This window comes from Cynocephalus volans, chromosome 1 (assembly GCF_027409185.1).
Source record: "Cynocephalus volans isolate mCynVol1 chromosome 1, mCynVol1.pri, whole genome shotgun sequence".
In the NCBI taxonomy this organism is placed as follows: domain Eukaryota; kingdom Metazoa; phylum Chordata; class Mammalia; order Dermoptera; family Cynocephalidae; genus Cynocephalus; species Cynocephalus volans.
In genome coordinates, this window is record NC_084460.1 from 253,423,357 (window position 1) to 253,448,691 (window position 25,335).

The following is a 25,335-nucleotide window of genomic DNA, read 5'->3' on the forward strand; positions in this document are numbered from 1 at the left end:
CCTTAAAAACTGAAAATTGGGATTTTAACATCTAAATGGGGATTGGAAATAGGTCTTCAGCAAAGACAGAACCTGTAAAGGCCACTCCATATGTGAAAGGGGGACTAGCTATACTTGCTACCAGTCTAAGGAAGTGGTGAATAGTTATCATAAAGAAAATGAAAACCCAATCCAATGCCAATATTTGACATTGACATTATTCATGAAACAACCCTAAGTTAAGAAAGTAACTGGCTATCTACACTAAGTGAATCATTGTGCAGTATATACATGCATTGAAACAACACACTGTACCCCACAAATATGTACAAGTAAATGTTAAAATAAAATTTAAAAAAAATTAAGTGGGGCACCAGTAGAAGCAAAAATTTAAACTTGTAATTGTATATCTTACCAAAATATTATTTCAGTTTTATTGGTTTATCGAGGAGAGACAACTCATTGGGGTATTAAAATTGTATTTTTAGTAATTGCCCCTGATTGGTTTCTGGAGATGGAGATGCCTAACTGTACATCTCCAACTGGGACTGACAAGCTGTTCATTTCTACAGCTGCAACCACACATGGGTGCTGTTTCTGTGGAACACATTAACTGATTCTTCAGAGAGTCTCTGATATGGAAATCTGGCTTTGATTTTAACCCCTTCCTTTTCTTGTTAGCTTTTGCCATATTGCCCCACAGCTCCATGTACAGGGCAGTGAGGGCTTTAGAAAATTAGGAGAAACTGACTCCCTGTGAAGGCAAACGATGGAAGTGTTAGCTGCTTTACTGACATTTTTTTCTGCTAGTGTGATTTCTCCTGACCCTTTTTTCCCACATTGGGCTCTCCTAGCCAAATAAATAGTTTGGCTAAGTTTAACTGTGAGATACTCCAACCTGATTTAGAGGGAAATAAGTGGTTTGGATAATCCTAATTTGTTTTAGTGATTCTCTTTGTTTCTCCCTTTCCTAGCTTCCAGGAGGGAAAATGCTACCTTTCTTCCACATGGAAGGGCGTGTGAGGAGAAATAAAACCTTTCTTTATGAATTGTGCACCCCACAAAAATCAACTTTCTGTTTTCCAAACTCTTCTGTTACATTGAATTAAGAATGAGAGTGGTAGTATTGGTGTTGCAGGAGAAATGCCTTTCAGCGGGAGCCTTTCAAAGGTGGGTGACGTGAATAACTGGAAAATGAGTACATTTAGACTTAAGATGCTTAACGCTTTTATCTCACCCATGAGGCTTAGAATCCATTTCTGGTACCCAAGAACAAACAATGTTTTGTTTTAGAAGAATAGGAACAAAATAAAAATATACTCAGAAAAATTAGGACTGAAATGATAATTAGTATTATTACTCACAGAACTTTACTAAAAGAAACATCAAATGATGCACTTTAAAAATGAAGGACAGGAAACACAGAATAGTATGCAAGAACCCAAAAAAATGTATTAACTTCTGGATTAATATGTCTGCAAAGAAACTGATTAACCTGTAGATGAATCTAAATAAGTGTTAAATGCTAAAAGCAATAATAAAAATAATGGTAATACCTAATATTGAGTGTTTCAAAAAAAGATGGGACTCAGCTTGCATGGAAAAAATCAGAGCTAAATGATTGGAATGATTGGAGTTAAGGCTTTCTCAAATCTTTGTTTTTTCTGGAGAGTGATAGTGACACTAACAAAACTGTCACCCTGCTAGGTCAAGACTGCATGTTAAATATTTAAGGATAAACACTCTAAGTTGAATAACAGAATGTAAAACAAACCAACAAGAGACTCTATTGCTCTAATAAAGGAATGAGGAAGAATATAAGCAAATAAAAAACAAGGGAAATAAGATAAAATACAAAATGGGATATTAAATACAAGTCTAAGTGGACAGTAATAATAATAAATGCTAATGGTTTAAATTCACCTCTTAAAAGATAGTTCGTTTCACACAGGATTTAAAAATCCAGTTATCTGCTGTTTATGAGAAATATGTCTAAACATGACCATAAGAAGACATAACAACTTGAAGTTGATACGACAAGCAAACAGAAAGGACATTGTTGGGAAGGAGGCAGGAGAGGGAGGTGGGAGGGAGGTTTTGATAATGGGCCACAATAATCAACCACATTGTATATCGACAAAATAAAATTAAAAAAAAAAAGAAAATACTGAAATGGAAAAACATATGCAGGCAAAGATGAACCCAACTAAATCTGTTTTTGTGATATTAATTGAAGGCAAAATAGACTTTGAATCAAAAAAAGATTTGAAGGTAAAACAATGGCATAATTCACTAGAAATATATAACAATTCTGAATGTATATATACTGAAAAACACATAATGACTTGGAAGATGTATAAAGCAAAAATCAAAGTATTAAAGTTGAAACTGACAAGTTATCAATTGTACTGGGAGACTTTGAAATTACTTTTTTAGAAAAAGATAGATTGCATATAGAATGCTACACACTACAAATAGGGGAAACAAATTATTTTCAAACACCCACAGAATAGTTTTTAAATTTAGTTTTACATTTATATACAGTAAAATTTGGTTTTCCTGTGTAGAGTTCTATGAATTTTGCCATTTGAATACTGTAGTATATACACAACCACAACCAAGATGCAGAACAGTTCCATCACTCCAGAAAAAATTCCCTCCTTCTACACCTTGTAGTCCAACGTTTCTCCCACTGTTAATGTCTGGCAACCACTGATTGGTTCTCCATCCTTATAGTTTTGTCTTTTCTAGAAATTAATATATATTGAGTTATTTAATACATAGCCTTCAGAGAAAGGCTTCTTTCTCTTAGTATAATGGATTTGCGATTCATCAATTTCTTGCATGTAGCAATAGTTCACTCTTCTTTATTGCTGACTAGAATTTCACTGTATGGATGTACCACAATTTATTTATCTATTCTCCAGGTGAGGGACATTTGTGTTGTTTTTGGTTTCTGATGACTGTAATAAAATTATTTTAAAATTACTGTAGTTATTTTTGTGAATATAGGTTTTCATTTCACTTGGGTAAATGCCAAAGTGTGAGATAGCTGGGTTGAATGTTAAGTGTATGTTTAACTTTATAAGGCATTCTTTTCTTTTAAAAAAAAATTTTTTTGTGGGGGTGGGTAATACCAAATTTTTTTGTTTGAAGTAATTGTACCAATGAAAGAACTTAAGTGGGTGTTTTGGTACAACTCATAGAAAAGGTAAAGGAAACACCAACATGCATGCACTGCCTTAGTAACCAGGGAAGTCACCCCATGGATATGGAGAAGTTAGCCTAAAGTTTAGTTATTCTTATCATTGTCTCCCAGGGTATGCTTGTCAAAGAGGTATTCTGCTCTGCCAGTTTTGGGGGCTCCCATCTTTCACTTGGTTATATGGTCACCCAATTCTTTGATGGATTTCACCTGCTCATTCCGGTAATGAATCTCAATGAGTCACACAAGTGGGTATTGTCATTTTTGACAGTGACGAGTTTGTGCAGTTCCAGTAGTGACTGATTCACACTTTTTTCCAAGTGTACCCCACACTGAACTGCATTCAGCTCACTCCCCAGTTGTCATGGTCTGGTTTCCTGATATCCTGAAGAAAGATTGACCACCTCTTTGTTTCTACAGCTTCATCAGTTTCTTACCATGTTCCCTCTCCTCATGAGATTCATGAAAAAAGTATTTGAAAAGCAAAGTTCTTCAAAGCCACATCATTGTGGCTGTAGTAGAAAGATATGGACAAGTAGACATAGAATGCTAGATTTCTAGGTTGATGTGGTTGATGGTGGCCTCTTAGTCCTGGCAGTCAGAGGGCAGTATGAGGAGGTGGCCAAGGACTGACTCTGAGTGGTTGGCTGGGACTGGGTACAAGTACCGGTTCCATCCAAGCACTTTTGGAGCAGAAAACTGCAGTGACTCTCCTCAGAGAAGGTCTGGTCTATATGGCCTTGTTTTTTAGAGTGGCTGTGCCACTTTGCATTCCCCTGGCTACATATGAGGGTTCCTGTGGCTTTGCATTTTTGCTAGCATTTGGCAGTGCCAGCTTTTTTGTTTTTGGTTTTCTTATTATTATAGGCATTCTAATAGATGTACAGTGGTATGTCATCATGATTTTAATTTTTGCATTGTCTTTTCTGTATACTACTGGATTCAATTTGTTGAGAATCTTTTATGTTTATGTTCATGAGATATAGTGCTCTGTACTTTCTTTTTTTCTTGTAATATCTTTGGTTGTTTTCGGTACTAAGGTAATCCTGGTTTCATGGCATGAGTCAGAACATGAAGTGGGAAATGTCTCCACCCTGCCTCCCCCAGGTCCTCCCCCTTCTGTTTCTGTAAGAGATTATGTAAAATTGTTATTATTTATTTGTTAAATATTTGGTAGAATTCACCAGTGAAACCATCTGGGCCTAGAAGTTTTGCTTCTTTGTTTGGAGGTTTTTAAACTAAAAATTCAATTTTCTAATAAATATAGATATAGACTATTTTTTATTGAGTGAGTTTTGGTAATTTGTGTCCTTCAAGGACATGATCTATCTTATTTAAGCTGTTGAAATCATGGGCATAGAGTTGTTTGTACTAGTTCCTTGTTATCCTTTTGATATCTGTGGAGTCTGTAGAAATATCCCCTCTTTTATTCCTTATTTTGTTAATTTGTGTTTTCATTTAACTCAAAATATTTTCCAGGTTCCCATGAGACTTTTTGTTTGTCCCTTGGGTTATTTAATTTTCAAATATTTTGTTACTTTACAAATATTTTTCTGTTACTGATGTTTAGAGAACATAAATTATATGATATGAATTCTTTTAAACTTGTTAAGGTTTGTTTAATGGTCTATGTTGGTGAATGTTCCACATGTACTTGAAAAGAATGTATATTCTGTTATTATTGGGTGGAGTGTTCTATAAATGTCAATTAGGTCAATTTGGTTAATAGTGTTATTTAAGTCTTCTATGTCTTTGCTCTCTCTACTTGCTCTATCATATGTATTGTATGTACATACATTGAAACCTTCTGAGAAAATATTATAAATTTTGGCTTTAAAAGTCAGATATATTTGTATTCTAATAAAATGAGAAGAGAAAAATAGCAAATTATATTTATTCAGATATTTACTACTTCTCTTACTTTTTCCTCATTTTTAAAATTACGAATTTCCCTCTAGTCCTTTCCCTTAAGTCCTTTCCTTGGGTTTAAACTGTTTTGGGTTTTCTGAGCTTCTTTGATTTTTTAAATACATATTTGTTTTTCAGAAAACTTGGGAGTTTTTTAACCCACCATGTCTTCAAATAACTTTTTTGTACCAACCTCCTTTTCCTTTACTTCATTGACTTCAATGACACAAATAATAGGTCCTTTGATATTATTATCATACTGTCCAGAGGCACTAGAGGCTCTGGTCATTTTTGTTTTCAATCTTTTTCTCTCTGGTATTTACACTGGATAATTTTAATGATCTAATTTTAAGTTCACTGACTTTTCCCTCAGTCAACTCCATTCTTTTATTGAGCCTATCTACAGAATTTAAAAATTTTAGGTATTGTGTTTTTCAGTTTTTAAATTTCCATTTTGTTTCCTTTCTTTTTCTAATAGTTTCTATTTCCCTATTAGGAAACTTATTTATTTACATTCATTTCAAGAGTCTTCACCTTTACTTCATGGAGAATGGTAATAGCTACTTCAAAATCTTTATTCCAACATCTGGGTCATCTTGGATTTGTCATCTGTTGATTGTTGTTTCTCTGAAAGCTGATCTAATTTTCTTGGTTATTTTTATGTTGAGCAATTTTGGATTGTATTCTCAAAGTTTTGACTTATGTATCGTGAGACTCTACATCTTGTTAAAATCCACTGAAGAAGGTCAATTTTTTTGTTTCCTAGTCAATCAACCCAGTTACGTTCAGACCACGAGTTCTATATTGCCTTTTGTGGTTAGTGGTTCCAATGTCAGTTCAGGTTTTAAGCCTTAACTATATTATCTGAGACAATGGGAGATTAGGGTGGGACTTTGGAGCTGGTTCCCTATCAATTCTCAAAGCCTTTGCTATGCTTCTTTGGATGTGTTCCATCCAGGCAGAGTTTTAGGACGAGCCTGGGAATTCCCTTCTTCATTTCTCTTTATTTTTGGAATTTTCCCTCACTCTATCTGGCTCCCAGGAACTTCTTTCCCCAGTTCCTCTGCCCAGAAAGAGAGTCTTCTCTCTAAGTTGTCTCCCACTATCTTTTGGATACACTCTGTGGGAGAAGTAGTGAAAGAAAAGACAGAAAGTAAAAATGGATTCCTCCCACATTCTTTACACACAGAGGCCCATCTTCTTGGTTCCTCTATCCAGAGAGATGGGTATCTCAGAGTTTTATAAGCCTACATCTCTGCTGTCACCTCCACAGGCACTGAAGCTGCCTTGGGGCAGAGTTAGGAAACAAAAAAGAGAGAAAATATACCGCGATTTTACCTCCATTTCCCAGTCTCTGACTCTCAGGGGACCTGTTTCTCAATCTGTTCAAAAAAAAAAAAATGTTTTTTTCCTCAAAGTTTTTACTGTCTGTTCCTGTTGCAGAGTTCTCTAATTTGGTCTATCCTTAAGTCAAAGCCAGAAGATCTTGGAGGAGAAGAATCTCAGGAAACTCACCATTGGCATATTAGTCATTTGTCAAATTTTCACTTCTCTCCTAAATCTTCTTGTTATTATTTACTTTTCAGAGTCCTCATATACTGTGGTTGTACTAGCATTTTGTCCAGAATTGTAAATTGTAATCACTGAGAGAGAAAGACTGTAGCAGGCTTACTTTATCTTGACTAGTAACAGAAGTCCATCCATAGAATATGTTTAAAAATTCTTCATGTACTAGGCCACAAAGAAAGTCTTTAAAAAGTAGTTGGTAACAAATAAACCATGTGCTCTGAGAATAATATAATAAAATTAGAAAATAATACAAAACACTTCCAAATGTTTGTAGCTTAAAGAAGAAATCATATTGAAAATTATGAACAATTTAGATCTGAAAAACATTAAAGCACAACTGATATACTAAAGCAGAAATGATGTTACAGGGAAAATTTTAATCTTAAATGTCTGTTTTAGCAAAAAAGATTGGAAATTTATTAGCTAAATGTTGAACTCAAGAATGTTAACTGAAGAATTTAGAAAAATCCTAAATCTTAAGAAATCAGAAAAGAGTAATAATGATAACAGAAATAAATGAATCTAGAAAACCATGAATCAATAAAGAGAATGAGCATAGTACAAAGTTTATTCTTTGAAAGATTAAAAAGTTACACAAACCTCTAGCAACTGTAATTTAGAAAAAGCAGAGGTAATCTACATTTTCAAATTAAATTATTCTTCCATAGTAATTATATGGACAATTTTCTAGAGAAATATAACTTATCAAAATGATCTAAGAAAATATTGAAACTGAAGGTACTTATATACATTAAAGAAATGCAATCAGTGATTAAAAATCTCCTTAAAAAAAAAAGCAGGAGTCCTAGTTAGTGACATGCTTTTATCAAACTACTAGGAAATAGATGATTACTAACATAAATTTTTCTAGAGAGAAGAAAAGGGAGAAAAATTCTCCTATTTCCAGTCCAGCCACTTACTGATTCTGTATTCCTAGGTAGATACCTGGAACTCTCACTTGCCAAATGGGGATAAAGCCCAGAGAACTTATTTCATAGAATTGTTGAGATTAAATGATATTTAAAAAAAAAAGACATTAAGAGCAGTGTCTGACACATAGTAAGTGGAAAATAAATGTTAGCTATTCTTTTCTTATTTTTATGTTACCCAAATCTGAAAAGGTCAGTCCATAAAAGAAAACTCTAGTCCAGTATTACTTATTAGTATAGATATAAAAATACTAAGTAAAGTATTAGCTAACTGTATTTAGCAATGTATGAAAAATGCATCATGCTCAAAGAGTGTATATTCTAGCATTTCAAAGATAATTTTACATTATATTTAAAAACATCTTAATATATTACTACATTAACAGATAAAAAGAAAAAAATATGATCAATTTAATAGATGGAGAAACTCATGCAGTTAAGGCAGCTCTCATTCTTGATGAAAACTCTTTATAACTGGGAATAGAAAGGAACTTGATCACCTTTCAAAGTGTACCTTCCAAAAACCTATAGCAAACAGTATTAATTACGAAACTTTACACTATCTCTGTTAAAATTGTGAGCTAGAAAAGAATTTTATAGAAGATTGTAACTGGCACAATAAGACAATAAAATAAGTAAAAGGAATCAGAATTGGAAAGGAAGAAACTAAATTTTTAATATTTGCAGATGATGTAATAATATATATTTATATAAAATCCGAGATGCATATAAACAATTATTGGAACTAATAATTGTTCAGCATGTTCCTGGATACAGAATAAATGTACAAAAATCATTGATATTCCTATTATTCCCAACATCCTTAAACTATTATAGAAGTGAAGACCAAATTCATAACAGGAAAAAACCTGAAAGGTACCTATATCTTTACTGGAGAGCATAAGAGAGTGCTGAAAAACTGGATGTTAATTGGTGGAAGGACTTAATACTGTTAGGAAATAAATTCTCTCCTAATTAATTTATAAATCCTACACAATGTCAATTAAGCTGATACTAAAATTCCTATGTAACATAAAAAGGCCAGTAATATCTAAGACTGTTTCGAAGAAGAAATGAGAGGAAATTCTTTGCAGATAAAAAGACAAATTATAAAATTATAAGTATTCAGTTATCTTATTATCTGTAGAGGGCTAGACAAATCAACAGATGGAAAGGAATAAAGAATCCAGAAAAAGACTTATACATATGTAAAAACTCAGTAGTGGTGTCATTACTAGTTAGGTGTGACAAAACAAAGTTTTTAATAAATGGTTCTGGGTAAAGTTAATTATACTTATTTAAAAATTTGCAATTCATGTCACATTAAAACAAAATCTTAAATAGTTCAAAGACTCAAATGTGAGAAAAAAAATCTTTAAAACTTTTGGAAGAAAATATAGTAGAATACCTTGTTTTAAACAGGACCATAATAAGCACAAAGGTCAAAGGAAATCATTGATAACCTTGACACTTTTAAAATGCAAAGCTCTGTGCTACAAAATACCCCAAAGAAAGTTAATAAAAAAAAATCTGAGAGATGCCATTTACAACATATATAATGACAAACATTGACATTATAGTAAAAAAAGTATTCTGAAAATAAGTAAGAATAAGACAAATTACATAATTGAAAATTGGGTAAATAGTATAATTGAAAATTCTATGAAGAGGAAGCTAGAGTGGCAGATGAGTGAAGAAACCTTTAATCTGAATAGTTGAGGGGGAATGCTCATGCGTTGGAAAATGAAATACCGCTTTACATCCACCATTGGCAGACCACTGACAATTAAAACCTCTGACAATCCACGGCTTTTGGAGGTGTGAAGAACAAACTCTCACACCCTGTTGATGGATGGTGGTGCAAATTGGTCAACTACTTTGGAAAATACTTGGATAATAACAAGCAAAGTGGACTATTCCACTTCTAGGTATATGCTCTAGAGAAACTCTTGTATGTGTACATGAGAAGACATGTACAAGATTATTCCTTTTGTAGCACTGTTGTTAAAAGAAAAAAATTGGGAAACCATGTAAATATTTTTTGATAAAGAAATGATTAAGAAAATTAGTATATTTATTTAATAGACTACTGTCCAGCAGTTAAAGTAAATGATCTAGGTCTACATGAGTCACATATGGTACATTTTGAAAGCATATAAGGTTAAATTAAAAATTAAGGCACAAATAAATATTTATACAAATTTTAAAATAATGTAAAATTAGGCCTTTTTCTATTTTAAATGTTTTTATTCTATCTTCACGCTTGATTAATATATTTTAAAATTTATTTATTAAATATTATTATTTTTTTACATTCTAAGATGTTGTGGAGCAGTTGTGGGGAGGTGGAGAGGGGAAGAGGGAGGGAAATAGGATGGGAGGAGGAAGAATGAGGGGTGAAGTAAAGGCCAGTGGCACCCCCCTTGTTCTGGCAGGGCTACCGGTGGTGGCTCGGTCATTGCCGAGCTGGATGCAGATGTCAGGGGGATGTGGCTGAAGCTCTCAGCCCCCCACTGCCCTGGCTCAGGAGCCCAGGGTGCTTCCTGTGGTGGCTTGGTGGTCATCTCTGGGCTGGTTGTAGATGTCGAGGGGGTGTGGCAGAGGCCCTCAGACCCCAATCCACCCAGCTCAGGAGCCCAGAGCACTTCCAGAGGCAGCTTGGTGGTTGTCACTGATCTGGTTGAGAATGTCAGGGGTGCGTAGCTGAATCCCTTGGCCCCCCACAGCCTCAACTCAGGATTCTGGGGCACTTTCAGCGGCAGTCTGGTGGTCATTGCTGGGCTGGGTACAGTCATTGGGGGACATGGCTGAGGCCCATAGCCCTTCCCTCCCTGGCTTGGGAGCCCGGGGGGCTTCCGGTCCTTCTTGGTTTTATAGTTATTCTTCGGTGTTGTTAGATATTTACTGGTTAATATCAAACTTTGTTTCTGATCTATGGGTATTTTGCTTCTTCTTTCACTTCTGTGTTGGATTATTTACTGTTCCTACCACTTAAACTCTGCACTGGAACCAATTTGTTGTCCTTTGCTTACTTCTAAAATGCAGGAACCTCCTGTGGGGACCAGCACTTGAACCCGGTGGTTGAGCTACATTGCTGCTTTGCTGCTGATTCTCTGGGGAAGCCTTTTTGTGCACCTCAAGTTTAAATTTTTGACCTTTAGTACACACTTCTGGGTCCTGTAAGGTCCAGTACACCTGGGTTATGTGGAAACTTTGGTGTGGGCCTGAGTCTTTTCAGCAAACTGCATCCCCTGCAGTTCTATGTTCCTGACCAGTCTCCACTGAGTGGTTCTGTGCTGTTTGCGGGGCAGCACAGCTGTCCATGCTGTGCCTCAGTGTTCCCCAAGTGGGTCTGTCTCCCCCACTGCCCACACTCTGAACATTTCCCATGGGATGGGCCATGCACCAGTCTCTTGAGATGACTCACCAACCTCTGAGCGGCTCCTTTTTTTCAGTTGTCTGGGCTTCTCACTCCTATGTGGGTCTAAGGGAACACTGTTAGTGGTCTTGCTGGCCTGGGGTCCACCAAGGCCCTCTTCTCCCCTGCCTCCTCCAAGCAACTTCATATGAAGGACATAGCTGTGGCTTTTGCCAGCTCCTGCTCTGTGCTCTCACCAGCTCCGGCCTGAAGTGGCCGGCGCTCAAAATGGTTGGACTGGTCCTTTCTTTCTCTCATCGTAGCTTCTCCTGCCTTCATGCACTCTGTAGGTCCCCCTTCTATGCTATAATTTTGATGACTGTATACATATGTGGTAAAAGTAATAAAATCCAAGATAGGAAGGACCTACATTCTGTGAAGATATTGTTTATCTCTAGCGAGGGAGGGAGACAGGTAGAAGGAGAGGGGAATTCAGATAAAAAAAAAAAACTGGGAGCTTTTTCTGTATCTGCCAGTTTTCTTTCCTTTGCAAAAGTTCTGAAACAGTTAAAAAAAAAATATTATCTGGGGGTGAGTACAAACTTATTTCTAAATGTTTGAAATGTTTCAGAATAACGGGGGAAATGTAAAAATAAATTAATAAAAAGAGGTATAGCCACCTCCTATGTATTTCATGCTGAGTGAGGCACAGTTGTATTAACTGTAGTGTTAAGCAGCAGAGTTTCAAGTTTCTGCTGACTTTACATGTGAACTTGAGCTGAGCCTCACAGAGGGAATGTAAATGCTAGAGAAGTCAAAGCTAGGAGGGAGGGAGGATACTGTTACTGCTAATTATTAAAAAAAGAGAAAAGTACCTAAAGGATTTATCATACAAGCTTATGTAACTATGAGCCTGTTATAGAAATTAGATACATTTTGCTTTCCTACTTTTTCCTTTGGGAAAGGGGGAAAGTTTTTGCAAAGTATATTTAGGTGAAAATGCTGTTCTGTTTCCTTGAAAACAACATGCTAATATATGTCATATGGAATAGTTTTATTTTCTCTTCCAGAATTTGTTTATTTGGTATAACTTAAAATATATAACCCACGTGATGTATTGATGCTGAATTTAAATATTTAAATTCTCTGGTTTCTTTATATACATTTGATTTTGAAGGTTTCAAATATTAAATGCTAAATTGAGTTGACTACTAGTACATAATAACATATTCATTTCTCTCTCTCTTCAACTTGCCAAATTCCAAAACAAAAACATCCATCAATTTTTCTTTTCTTTTAAATAAAATTAAGTGACTATTTATAAAAATTAGGTACATAATACCAGAATTAGCCATTCATGTCAACTAAAAATATTTAAATGGTTTTACATGTCACCCTGCAGTGATGTATTTTAAAACTTAATATAATTCCATTGTATTACAATATTAAATAATTACTCTGGCTGTGAGAAGCAAACTTAGGGTTAGCTGGTGCAATGATTGATTTTATGTGTCAACTTGGCTGGGCTGTAGTGCTCAGTTCTTTGATCAGATATAAATCTAGATGCTGCAGTGAAGTTATTTTTTAGATGTGATTAATAGTTAAATCAGTAGACTTTGGGTAAAACAGATCACTCTCCAAAATGTGGATAAAATCGAGGCCTTAAGAGCCACAAACAAAATTTTTCAAAGAAGGATTTTTCCTCCAATCTGCAACATAGAAATCCTGCCTGAGTTTCCAGCCAGTGGTCCTGTGGAATTTGGATTCAACTGCAACCTCGACTCTTACCTGAGTTTCCAGTCTGCGGGCCTGCCTGCGAATTTTGGACTTGCCAGCTTCTATAATAGTGTGAGCCAGTTTCTTAAAATCTCTCTCTCTCCCCGTATCTATAGATATGAATATATCTATATAGATCTCTCTCTCGCTCTATCTATGTATCCATGTACGTATCTATCTAATCTATCATCTCCATCCTACTGCTCTGGTGAACCCTGATTAATACAGTTAACTAACTTCTGCAGACACCTGGGACATATTGAGGAATAAGGACAGTTTTTATGTTACAAATAATTTAACTCCATTGACTGCACTGATTAAAAAAGAGTTGCCCATATTTGGGGTTTGAAATACACAAACAATCCCTGAAGCAGGAAGGGAAAAGAAAAACAGGGAAGTGAAGGAGGAGGAAAAAGCAAGTCTTTGAGATGTTAGTTCCTAACCGTAAATGTGGAAAAAGAGAAATAATGTTTTAATTTCTTTCAGACTGGAGGTAAAATAGTGTAGACTCCACACATAGATAATTCAGTCTGTGTGTACTGAAGTAGGAGTGAGAAAATAAAAAAAGCTTTCAACCCACTGGAGGAAGAAGGAGGATGTTAACAACTCCACCCTTTCCTCCTCCTTGTGCTTGAATCTTTCTTTGTGTTCTATTTTGTGATCTGGACACTTGGGAGATGATTTTTCTGGGAAGAGCAGCTATAATATTTGCAGAGGGGAGCTGAGAGGAGAGTTAAAAAATAATTGAAAATTTTAAATGGCAGAACACATGATTTATTAGGGTTTCCTACACACTCAGTTCTGCCAGTAAGTAGATGAGATCAGTTTTCTCATCTGTGAAGTAAAGGAATTGGATGTCTTCACTAGATGATCTCTGCAGTCTCTAGCAGTTTAAAAAATTCTATGAAAATGGACAATACAGGGAAAAAATAGCTCAGGTCTCTCATTCTCTGCTCATCTACAGAACAAACAATTATAATTTGGTTTGTTATCTCCATGTGAAGAGTGGCTGTTACACAAATAAAGACTAGAAAAATAATTTATTTTATAAAACTAAATTAAAAAAACACTGCTCCTAATAGACTAGGGAGACAACCAGAATATAGGTAAATACCACTATTTACCTGTATTTTTAGCTTTTCAGATATAAAACAAGTTTTATATTAAGTTAAAAGAGATTCTTGCAAAATACTTAATTTTAACAGGAGAATAAAAATTGAGGTTCAAAACCACTTTCCATTTTCTGCTTGTACAATTTTCGAAAAGTAATTTTTACGAGACTTAATTTCTTCATTTTGAAAGTTGAAATAACAACTATTTAGGTGGTTATAAAGATTAAATGGAGCATTGTATGTGAAAGTCCTTAACATGCCCAATGTTGAACTCTTCCCTTCCAAGTGTCCTCTTCCTTCCTTCTTATGTATTACCCGTCTTGATGATCTATCTGTGAATTTTTCTCTGTTGCCAAGCTAGAAAGCTGGGAGTTACCCTCAATCAATATTTTTCCAATTGTGGTAATATCAATTCATGCAGTGAAAATAGAAACAATAGTATATAAAAAATAGTACAGATCACTGCACATAGTAAAGTATTATTTTATAAAACTTTTGCATCATTAAGGTGTATGTTTGTGTGTGTGGAGGCATGGGGGAGGGGGTCTTCTGATATGGAGCACATTTCTTAATGTGGGTTGCCATAAAAAATGTCTGAGAACCACTATCCCATGGTATGCCGCCTCTCTCCTAAGTGCAATTGTTTTCCAGCTTATCAGTTTTATCTTCTAAAAAGCCTTCTGATCCGTATTCCTTCTTATTTTCTGCCATCACCTTAATGTAAGCCTTAGTCATTTCAATTTCCTTGTCATCAAACTTTTCTACACTCCACACTGCTGCACGAGGTCTTTCAGGTTAACCCTACGGACGGATACTATTTTTTGGATGAGAAGTCAACATTTAATCACCATCACACGAATTGGGGGTATTTTAAATATATAGTTGTAAAATAAATGAATACCTCTAACACTTCTTGGATCCCCCTCATGCCTTGTCAGCCTCAGATTGGATTCTAGCCTCAGCTTCGGGAACATTAGTTCCTTGCGGGATTCTGTGCCTCGCTTTGCAGTGATGATGTCTCATCTCTAGTGTGCATCCTTTGCTAACTCTCTAGCTGGCTTAGTCCAGGGCAGTAGAGCAGAAGCATGATCCTTTAAAACTTTGTCAGTTCACTTCCCCCCGCAGTCTAAACCTCTCCCCATCTCTGCTGGTTGGCTCTAGTCCAACTCCTCACACTGGCATACAAGTCCCTACATGATTGGCTCCCCATGGCCTTATCCCACATATCAGCTCATCCTTCCCTCTCCCTGATCACTGTCCCTCTGTTGCAGATATTGTCTCTGTATTATTATTATTATTATTATTATTCTTTTAAATTGAGAATTGAAAACGAACACATCTGACAGGATAAAATTCTCTGGGAAGAGAGAAGTTGAGTCTTGGTTACTCTGGTGACTTTTCCCAGTCAATGGATAGGGTTGGGCTTGCTCAGTGAATCAGGATTTAGTCAAGTGATTGAGTATATGTTCAACCGACCAAGACTGAGACAGGTGGTCTCAAGGTATCCTCATGGGTGTCCTCCCAAACCTGTCTGGTAACAAGCTAATTCTTGCAAACTACATGTCTTATCAGATAGGAGTCCATTGTCAATCAAGTTATTATAGAAAATGGTTGAAGGCTGAAGAATAGAATAGTGGCTGAGGGAAGATTAAGATTCAGAACTCGAAGAGCAGTAAAACATTTATTTATGACCCTAGATTGGGAGTACAAAATCTCATCAATTCAGACAATTAAATGTTATAAAAAAGGTCATAATAACTTAGCCCATCTGAGGTAATAAATATGCTCCCTGCTATGGTTTGAATGTTTGAGGCTCCTTCAAAATTCATCTTGAAACTTAGTCCCCAATGCAACAATATTAAGAGGTGGGGCCTTTGGAAAGTGATTAGGTAATGAAGCCTCTGCCCTTATGAATGGATTAGTGCTTTTATAAAAGGGATAGAGGGAACTGATTATCCCCTTTTTGCCCTTCCGTCTCTTCTGCCGTTTAAGGACAACAAAATTCGAGGCTTCGTCTTGGAAGCAGAGACACTTACCAGACACTGAACCTGCTGGTGACTTGATATTGAATTTCTCAGCCTCCAGAACAGTGAGAAATAAATTTCTATTTATAAAATACCCAGTTTCAGGTATTTTGTTATAGCAGCTCAAACTAAGACACTCAACTTGGTTAAGTAAGCTTAAACACTTAAGATTGGGGAAAAAAGGTAAATATTTGGTAAAGTAAAATAATCTCATAAAATTAATATTTTGTTATTTGTATTTTTAATCATCATCATAAATGCAAGTTTATGCTGATTAAAATATGTAAAATACTTGAAATAATATGACAGATAAGAAACATAGACATATTGACCCTGTCAGGCTTTAATTTGAAATGTGTAGAAGAATTTTATTTGTATACTTACGCAAAACTAATTTACATTTATATCTAGTTCATTACATTTGCAGATGTTGGTTAAATACATAGAAGTAATTCGCTAGTCATTTGTATTAGTTCTCCAGGTCCGCTGTAATAAAAGTAACACAGATTGGGTATCTTAAACAATAGAAGTTTATTGTTTCCATAGTTCTGGAGGCTGAGATTCTGAAATCAAGGTAGTCAGCCAGATTGGTTCCTTCTGAGTGCTGAAATGGAAAATCTGCCCCATTCCTCTCGCCCAGCCTTCTGGTGGTTTTCTGGCAATTTTTGTCATTCCTTGTGTTGTACAAGCGTCGTCCTGATCTCTGCCTTCATCTTCACATAGCATTATTCCTGTTTGCCTGTCTGTGTTCAAATTTTCCCTTGTTATAAGGACACCAGTCATGTTTTATTAGAGAACTACTTTCCTCCAGTATGATCTCATCTTAACTAATTACATCTGCAATGACCCTATTTCTAGATAAGGTCACATTCTAAGGTACCAGGTGTAAGGACTTCAACATATAACTTTTGGGGAACACAATTAAACCCATAATAGTAGTTAAGTGCAACTTATCAGGAGTTTGAAGTAATGAAGAACATCAGCTACATGAAATTTTAAAAATGACCAAGTAAAACTTGCCATTATTATCTTCAATAGATTTGATGTTTTAAGTTGCATTGACATAAAGAATTAAGATATTTAGATTAAAGATTTTAAATTTAATTTGTTTTTTAAATTTATTTTTAAAAAAATTTTAAATTATTTTCCGTTTTATCATTACACAATACGAACATTTTTGCGGCCCTTTACCAATTTCTCCCTAACCCCCACCCCCCCCACTCCCTCTTTCCCACCTCTGGTGGCCTCAGTTGTTCCATTCTCTCCTTTTGAAAGTTCAAAAAATTACTGTGATTGTTGTATCTTTCTTTCTTTCTTTTTTTTCGGCTCCCACTTATGAGTGAGGAGTAGTACTTCTCAGTACTTCTCTTTCTGGGCCTGGCTTATTTCACTTAACATAATTTTCTCTAATTTCATCCATGTTTCTGTGAATGGCAGAATTTCATTTCTTTTTACGGCAGAGTACTATTCCATCATGTATATGTACCACATTTTCCTTTTCCAGTCTTCTATTGATGGATATTTATGTTGGTTCCAACTCTTATTGTAAATAGAGCTTCAATAAACATGGAAATGCAGCTGTCCCTTCGACATGATGATTTCCATTCCCTTGGGTATATACCCAGCAGCAGGACTGCTGGATCACATGGCAGTTCTATCTGTAGTTGTTTGAGGAAATTCAGTATTTTTTTCCATACTGGCTGTACTAATTTACAGTCCCACCAACAGTGTAGGAGGGTTTCTCTTTCTTCACATTTTAGCCAGAATTTATTATTTGTCTTTGATACTGGCCAGTTTAACTGGAGTGAGATGATATCTCAACGTGGTTTTGATTTCCATGTCCCTGATGCTTAGTGATATCGAACATTTTTTCACATATTGTTGGCCATTTGTATATCTTCCTTTTTGAAATGCCTATTCAGCTCCTTTGCCCATTTATTAATTGGGTTACTTGTTTTTTTAATATTGAGTTGTTTGAGTTCCTTGTATATTCTGGATATTAATGCCTTGTCAGATGCATAATTTGTAAATATTTTCTCCCATTCTGCAGGTTGCCTTTCACTCTATTAATTGTTTCTTTTGCTGTGCAGAAGCTTTTTAGTTTGATATAATCCCATTTGTTTATATTTTCTTTTGTTGCTTGTGCTTTTAGGGTTTTATTCACAAAGTCTTTGCCAAGTCCTACTTCCTGAAGTGTTTCCCCTGTTTTATTTTAGTAATTTTATAATTTTGGGTCTTATATGTATAAGTCTTTAATCCATTTAGTGTTAATTTAGGTATATGGTGAGAGGTACAGCTCTAGTTTCAGTCTTCTACATATGGAGGTCCAATTTTCCCAGCACTATTTTTTGAAGAGTCTACCCTTTCCCCAGTGTGTGCTCCTGTTGCCTTGGTCAAATATCTGTTGGCTGTAAGTATGTGAGTTGATTTCTGGGTTCTCTATTCTGTTCCATTGGTCTGAGTGTCTGTTTTTATGCCAGTGCCACACTGTTTTGGTTACTATAGCTTTGTAGTATAACATGAAGTCAGGTAGTGTAATGCCTTTTTGTTGTTGTTGCTGTTGTTCAGGATTGTTTTGGCTGTTTGGGGTCTTTTGTTGTTCCATGTCAATTTTAGGATTTTTTTTTTCTATTTCTGTGAAGAATGTTATTGGTATTTTGATAGGGATTGCATTGGATCTATATATTACTTTGGGTAGTATGGACATTTACACAATGTTAATTTTTGTAATCCAAGAGTATGGAATGTCTTTCATCTTTTTGTGTCCTCTTTAATTTCTTTCAGCAGTTATTTGTAGTTCTTGTTGTAGAGGTCTTTCATCTCCTTGGTTAAATTTATTTCTAGGTGTTTTATTTTTTTGGAGACTACTGTAAATGGGCTTGCTTTCTTGTCAGGTTTTGTTATCAGAGTGATGCTGGCCTCATAGGATTAGTTTGGGAGAATGGCTTCCATTTCAATTTTTGAGAATAGTTTGAAGATAATTGATATTAATTCTTCTTTAAATGTCTGGTAGAAATCAGCTGTAAAGCCATCCAGTCTTGAGTTATTCTTTATTGGGAGACTACTGACTACTGCTTCAATCTTGCTGCTTGTTAGTGGTCTGTTCAGGTTTTCTATGTCTTCTTGATTCTGTCTTGGTAGTTTGTATGTATCCAACATTTTATCAATTTCCTCCAAGTTTTCAATGTTGTTTATAATAGTCTCTAATGATTCTTTTTATTTCTGTGGTATTGGTTGTAATGTCTCCTTTTTCATTTCTGATTTTTGTTATTTGGTCTTTTTTTAGTTAGCCTAGCTAAAGGCTTGTCTATTTTCTTTATTTTCTCAAAAAACCAACTTTTTGTTTCATTGATCTTTTGTATCAGTTTTGAGGTCTTTATTTTATTTAGTTCTACTCTGATCTTAATTATTTCTTTCCATATACTAATTTTAGGATTGGATGGTTTTTGTTTTTCTAGTTCTTTGAGGTGTAGTTTTAGGTTGTTTTTTGAAGTCTTTCTTTTCTTTTGATGTAAGCATTTATTGCAATAAACTTCCCTCTTAGTACTATTTTTGCAGTATCCCACAGGTTCTAGTATGATGTGTCTTTATTTTTGTTATTTTCAAGAAATTTTTTGATTTCCTATTTAATTTCTTCTTTGACCTGTAGGTTGTTCAGGGGCCTGTTGTTTAATTTCCACGTATCTGTACAGTTTCCAGAGTTTCTCTTGTTATTGATTTCTAGTTTTATTCTGTTGAGTTCTGAAAAGATACTTGAAATGTTCTCAATTTTTAAAAATTTGTTGCGACTTGATTTGTGACCTAACATGTTGTCTATCCTGAGAAATGTTCCATGTGATGATGAGAAAATGTATATTTTGTAGTTGTTCGATGAAATGTTCTATAGATATCTGCCAGGTCCATTTGGTCTAAAGAGAAGTTTAAATCCTGTGTTTCTCTGCTGATTTGTTGCGTAGATGTTCTGTGCAGTGCTGAGAGAGGGGTTTTTAGTCCCCTACTATTATCATACTGGGGATCTATCTCTTTTTTATGCCTAATAGTTTTAACTTTATTTATCTCAGTACTCCAATGTTGGGTGCATATATATTCCTGATTGTTATGTGTACTTGCTGGAGAGATGTCTTTATCATTATATACTGGCTTTTTTTGTCTCTTTTTATGATTTTTGGTTTAAAGTCTATTTTATCTGATATAAGAATAGCTGTCCTTCCTCATTTTTGGTTTCCATTTCCATGGTATATCTTTTTCTGTCCATTCACTATTTGTCTGTGTGTGCCTTTACAAGTGAGGTAAGTCTCTTGAAGACAGCATATAGTTGGGTCTAGCTTTTTAATCCAATCAGCCAGTCTGTATCTTTTGAGTGGGGAATATAGTACATTTACATTTACAGTTGCTATTGAAAGGCATTGTCTTATTCCTGACATTTTGTTGATTTTTGTTTGGTTGTTTTAAATAGCTTTTGTTCCTTTCTTCCCCTTTGGTTATTTGTTTTTGTTGTTTATTGTTTTTTGAGGTGGTAAGATTTAGTTTTTTTCTCCTCATTTGCATTTTTGTTCTACCAGGGGTTTCATTCTTTTTTGTGTTTTCATGGTAATGACTATTGTTTTTCAGATTTTGGATGCAGAACTCCCTTGATGATTTCTTGCAGGGCTGATCATGTGATGGTGAACTCCTGCAGTTTTTATTTGTCTGGAAAATATAATATTTCTCCCTTGTTTCTGAGGGATAGCCTTTCTGTAATAGTATTCCTGGCTGGCAGTTTTTTTCTTTCAGTATTTTGAATATATCATCCCATTTTCTTCTGGTATGTAGAGCCTCTCTTGAGAAGTCTGCTGTAGTCTGATAGGGGCTCCATTATAGTGACTTGATAGCTTTCTCTTGATGCTTTTAGGATTCTCTCTTTGTCTTTGAGCTTTGCCGGTCTGACTTTAATGTGTCTTGGAGAGGATCTTTTTGGATTGAACCTGTTTGGGGATCTTTGAGCCTCCTGGATCTGAAGGTCCCTGTCAATCCCTGTACCTGGGAAGTTTTCCATTACTATTTCATTTAGTAGGTTTTCAATGCCTTTCCTTTCTCTTCCCTTTCTGGAACACCCATGATTTGAATGTTTGTGTGTTTAAGGTTGTCTACTAACTTTCTTAGATTTTCTTCATTTTTTAAAACTCCTTTTTCCTTTTTTTTTTTTTTGTCCACCTGGCTTATTTCAAAAAGACTATCTTCAAGAGCATGAATTCTTTCTTCTGCTTGTTCTAGCTTGCTGGTTAAGCTCTCAGTTATGTTTTTTGTTTCACTGAATGAATCTTTCAATTCCATGAGTTGTTACACTCTTTTTTAAGATATTAATCTCTCTGTAAATTTCCTCCCTCATATCCTGGAGTTTTTCTTATTTCCTTATGTTATGTAACTGAGTCTTCTTGTATCTATTGAATTTCCTTACAACTATTGCTCAGAATTCCATTTCAGTCAATTTCAAGGGCTTCCTGTTCTATAGGTTCTGGTATTTGAGAATTACTGTATTCTTTTGGTGGTGTTGTGTTTTCTTGGATTTTCATATTTCTAGTATATCTATGTTAATGTCTGGTCATCTGGTAAGGCAGTTGCTTCTTCTATTACTCCTGAGTGGACTTTGAGGAGAGAGACTTACTCTTCTTTTTCCAGTCTCCAGTGGTGACTCTCGTTGTGTCTTAGTTGAATGGCTGGTGGGTCACCTGCAAGGCGGCTGTGGTTGCTGCTGCAGAGGCAATCTGCTTTTGTAGTGGCTGTGGCTGTGGTGGTTGTTGTGGTGGTCCATCTATACAGCAGTAGTGCTTTTGTCATGCTCCCGCCTTTTGCAGGGTGGTGGAAGCTGTCCATGGCTCTTGCTTAGGACTGTGTGCATGCTCCTGCCTTCTGCGAGGCAGTGGGGGCTGCTCATGGCTCCTGCCTCTTTAATTTCAATAAATAGCTGAAAACATAAGCAGTTTTAAACTTGGCTTTCTACACATAAATCTCCCCAGATATTGAACACTCAGCTGACACTCTTCACCAATCAAAGGCCAGCTGAGCATACTACTATATGTCATGGCCATGGTCAGCAATAGTTTTTTGTATGTATTCAACTTACTCCTAGGGGAAAAAAGATATACTTGGGATATCTAGTTCACTGTAAAAAAATTTGACCCGACACAGGTTTATTTTTATTTTGTGAATAAACCTAACTGAAATAACAAACAAAAATAACTTGAAGTGGCTTTTTCACAATGGAGACTGGAACATACAAATTCAACTTTTGCCATTAATATGACATTACAGCAATCTGAGGCAAATTGCCTCCTAATCTGTACAAAGCTAATAAAGTTAATATTAGCACAGTTTGTATTCTAAGACTGATGGTAATCATTCTGATTTTCTGTGGATCAAATACACAAAGATAAATGGTTTTCAAAAAGTTGAATTTTTTTTTTACTAATAGTTTTTATACTTTATGCAGTAGCCTTTTTATAAGTGAATGCTCAAAACAGACTGATCTGATTAAAACCGTATTCCTAGGTTTATTCTCAATGTTATACCATTAGCACTTTTAAGTGCATATTGTATCTATTCAATAGAAAATCCATTTATGCTTGTTTTAGTACCATACTAAAACTTCATTTATTGCCTTCTTTATTCATTTAAAAATATATATGACTTCAACAATTAATGCAATATTCTCACACTTGAAAAGATATAAACATCAGAATAATACATTGAATTTTCAAAAGAAAAGAAGAGAACTGAGGTTACTAGAGGTGGGAAAGGGAGGAATTGGTAACGGGCCATGAAAAACAATTATGTTGTATAATGGTGAATATACTAATTAGCCTTATTTGAACACCACATATTGCCCACAGGTATTGGTATTAATCTCTGTACCCAACAGGTATGTATAATCAACTATGTTACTATAAAAAAGAAAAAAACCCTGCCCTTTTCCTTTAATGTTATTTGCAATAACAAAAGAAAATTAAATACCATAACCAAACAAATAAAAAACATGGTAACATTAAATATATTCTTTCAAACATTTTCATGTTTAGCATTGGATATTGTGTTAGTCTGTTTCTGTTGCTTATAATAGAAATACTTGAAAATGGGTAATTTGTAAAGAAACAAAATATATTACCTACAGTTTCAAAGACTGGGAAGTCCAAAGTCCAGGGAACACATCTGCTGAGGGCCTTGTTGATGAGTGGTGACTCTTCACAGCAAAGCAGGGTGTCACCTTGTTAAATACCTGAGCAAGAGAAAGCTAACTCTTCACTTGCTCTTCTTTTAAAGCCCTCAGAACCACAGCGATTACTACCCACCCACTTAATCATCAATGGATTAATCCATTCACAAATGTACAGTCCTCACAATGTAATCATCTCTTAAAGCCTTACCTTTTAATTACCATAATTGGATTTACTACCTTCTTAACTCTGTTACAGAGGGAATTAAGTTTCAGTGAATTTGGGAGGACATTCAATCCACAGCAGATATACTTTAAAAAATATTAGTACTGAATATAGCTTTTAAAACCTTCTGACATACTCCTCTCTGGTACGTAAATGTGTGTGGAATGAAGTAGAATGGCCACCCTCTTTCTCTCTATCCTTTCTTTCAGGTTGAAAAATCACTGAAGTTGTTTAAATTGTTGGCTAGATTGTTATGGCAGCATAGGCTTATTTTTATTTTATGTGGCTGGAATGTAAGAGATTTCCCTTACTTGGGGGAAATAAGCATAGGGTCGAGGGGAAAATATGTCAGTCTGAGTTGTTGGTTTGAGGAACCATAAAGGCTTCTGTATGTCAGAATCAGTATTACAGTAGTTATGGAAACAGGGAGAACACTGTGAGCTCTGGCCTTAGGGAGCCCTGAAACCAGAAGGAAAAATACAGAAGCAGAGGGCTAAAGCATTTTGATTTAGATGCACGTAAATATAAGAATTTGTTTAGAGTCATCCACAATAGTTATAACGACATGTAAAAAAAACAATATGACTTCTATGGGAAGGAAGTTTTGACAGATTTTGTAAAATCCTGTGGTTTTTTAGACTACTTTCTTTGTTTTTACCTTCTATTGCATTCTGTGTTTTACTCAGTAATATTTACTGTATAATGTGTCCCTAAACTGTAATTAGTATTTGCTCAGCAAACTATATTCTTGCAGTTTAGCTTGGAGAAATAATTCAGGGAAGTTGAGACAGTTTGATAATTTTTAAAAGTTTATTTTAAATCATTATTGCACAGCAAAGCAAAAAAAAAAAAATCGTTTGAAAAATAAACTTGGTCTTTCTCAGTCCTTCCTGATCTCAATCCATCCTTCAAGAAAAGTTTTAATTATTATTTTAGGGCTCTTATTTCTAGAATTTTTAAGCCTAACATTCAATTCTAAGATATTTGAAACTTGTAAATAAAAACATAGTTTGATTCAGGGTTAGGATGAATAATTCTGGGTTATAGATAGCTATTTATGTAATACCTCAGTGGAATCCTAAAGATGATAATGAAGATATTGATCAATTATCTTCATAATAATTTGGAATTATTAGGACTGAAGGTATAAAAGATTCTAAAAATTCATAGATAAAAAAAGAAATCATAGGAAGACCATAAATAAAAATTTCATCATCAGAAAGCCAGCTACTGTCTGAGGCAGAAATAATGTTTATTTGAATCTTACTACAGCAACCTTATCGATTATAATTATCCCGATTTAGCACAGGCCTGAGGCCTAGAAAAATGATAGAATATTACAGAAGCATATCATAGAATATTACAGAAGATTAAGGGCAAACTCAGAGTTTGAATTCACCTCTCATTTCAAAGCCCCATTCTCTCCAATACACCATGCTCTCTCCCAGAGGCAATATTAAAAATGAGAAAATATTGTTCCTCATTCCCTTGATATACTGAGTGACCATTTGTTTAATAAGAGAAGAAAGCCAAAATAAACACAATAAAGATTTCTTTCTTTGTTTTGTCAGCTGATATAAAGTTTTGATTTTAAAACTAAAAATGAAGTTTCCATTAAAAAGAAAACTCCTCAGCAGAGAACCAAGTGTTTTTCAAGGGAATCTAATTTATTTATTTTTCTGTAGCAGGGTACACTAACTAAAAATGTGTTCTTTGTTTTTTCCTGTTTTTTTTCTGCCAAACATTGATGGGTTGAAGCTAAAATAATAAAACAAAACAAACAAAAACAAAACAAACAAACAAAGAAAACAAACCAAAGACAACTGCTTTTTATAAACTGCAAGCATGAAGGATGTGAAAACTTGAATTGATCTTTCAGGTAAAGTTTGTTTCTGGATGGCTCTCCTGATCCCCTTCATTTGAACAAAAGTACAGGGAGTATACAACCATTGCTTGTGGGAAAATCTTGAAGTAACTTGAACACATACATATTTTAGCCTAAAAAGCTAGAAGTTCTGATGACAATTTAAATTGCTGAGTGTATGTTTTAGTAAATGTCA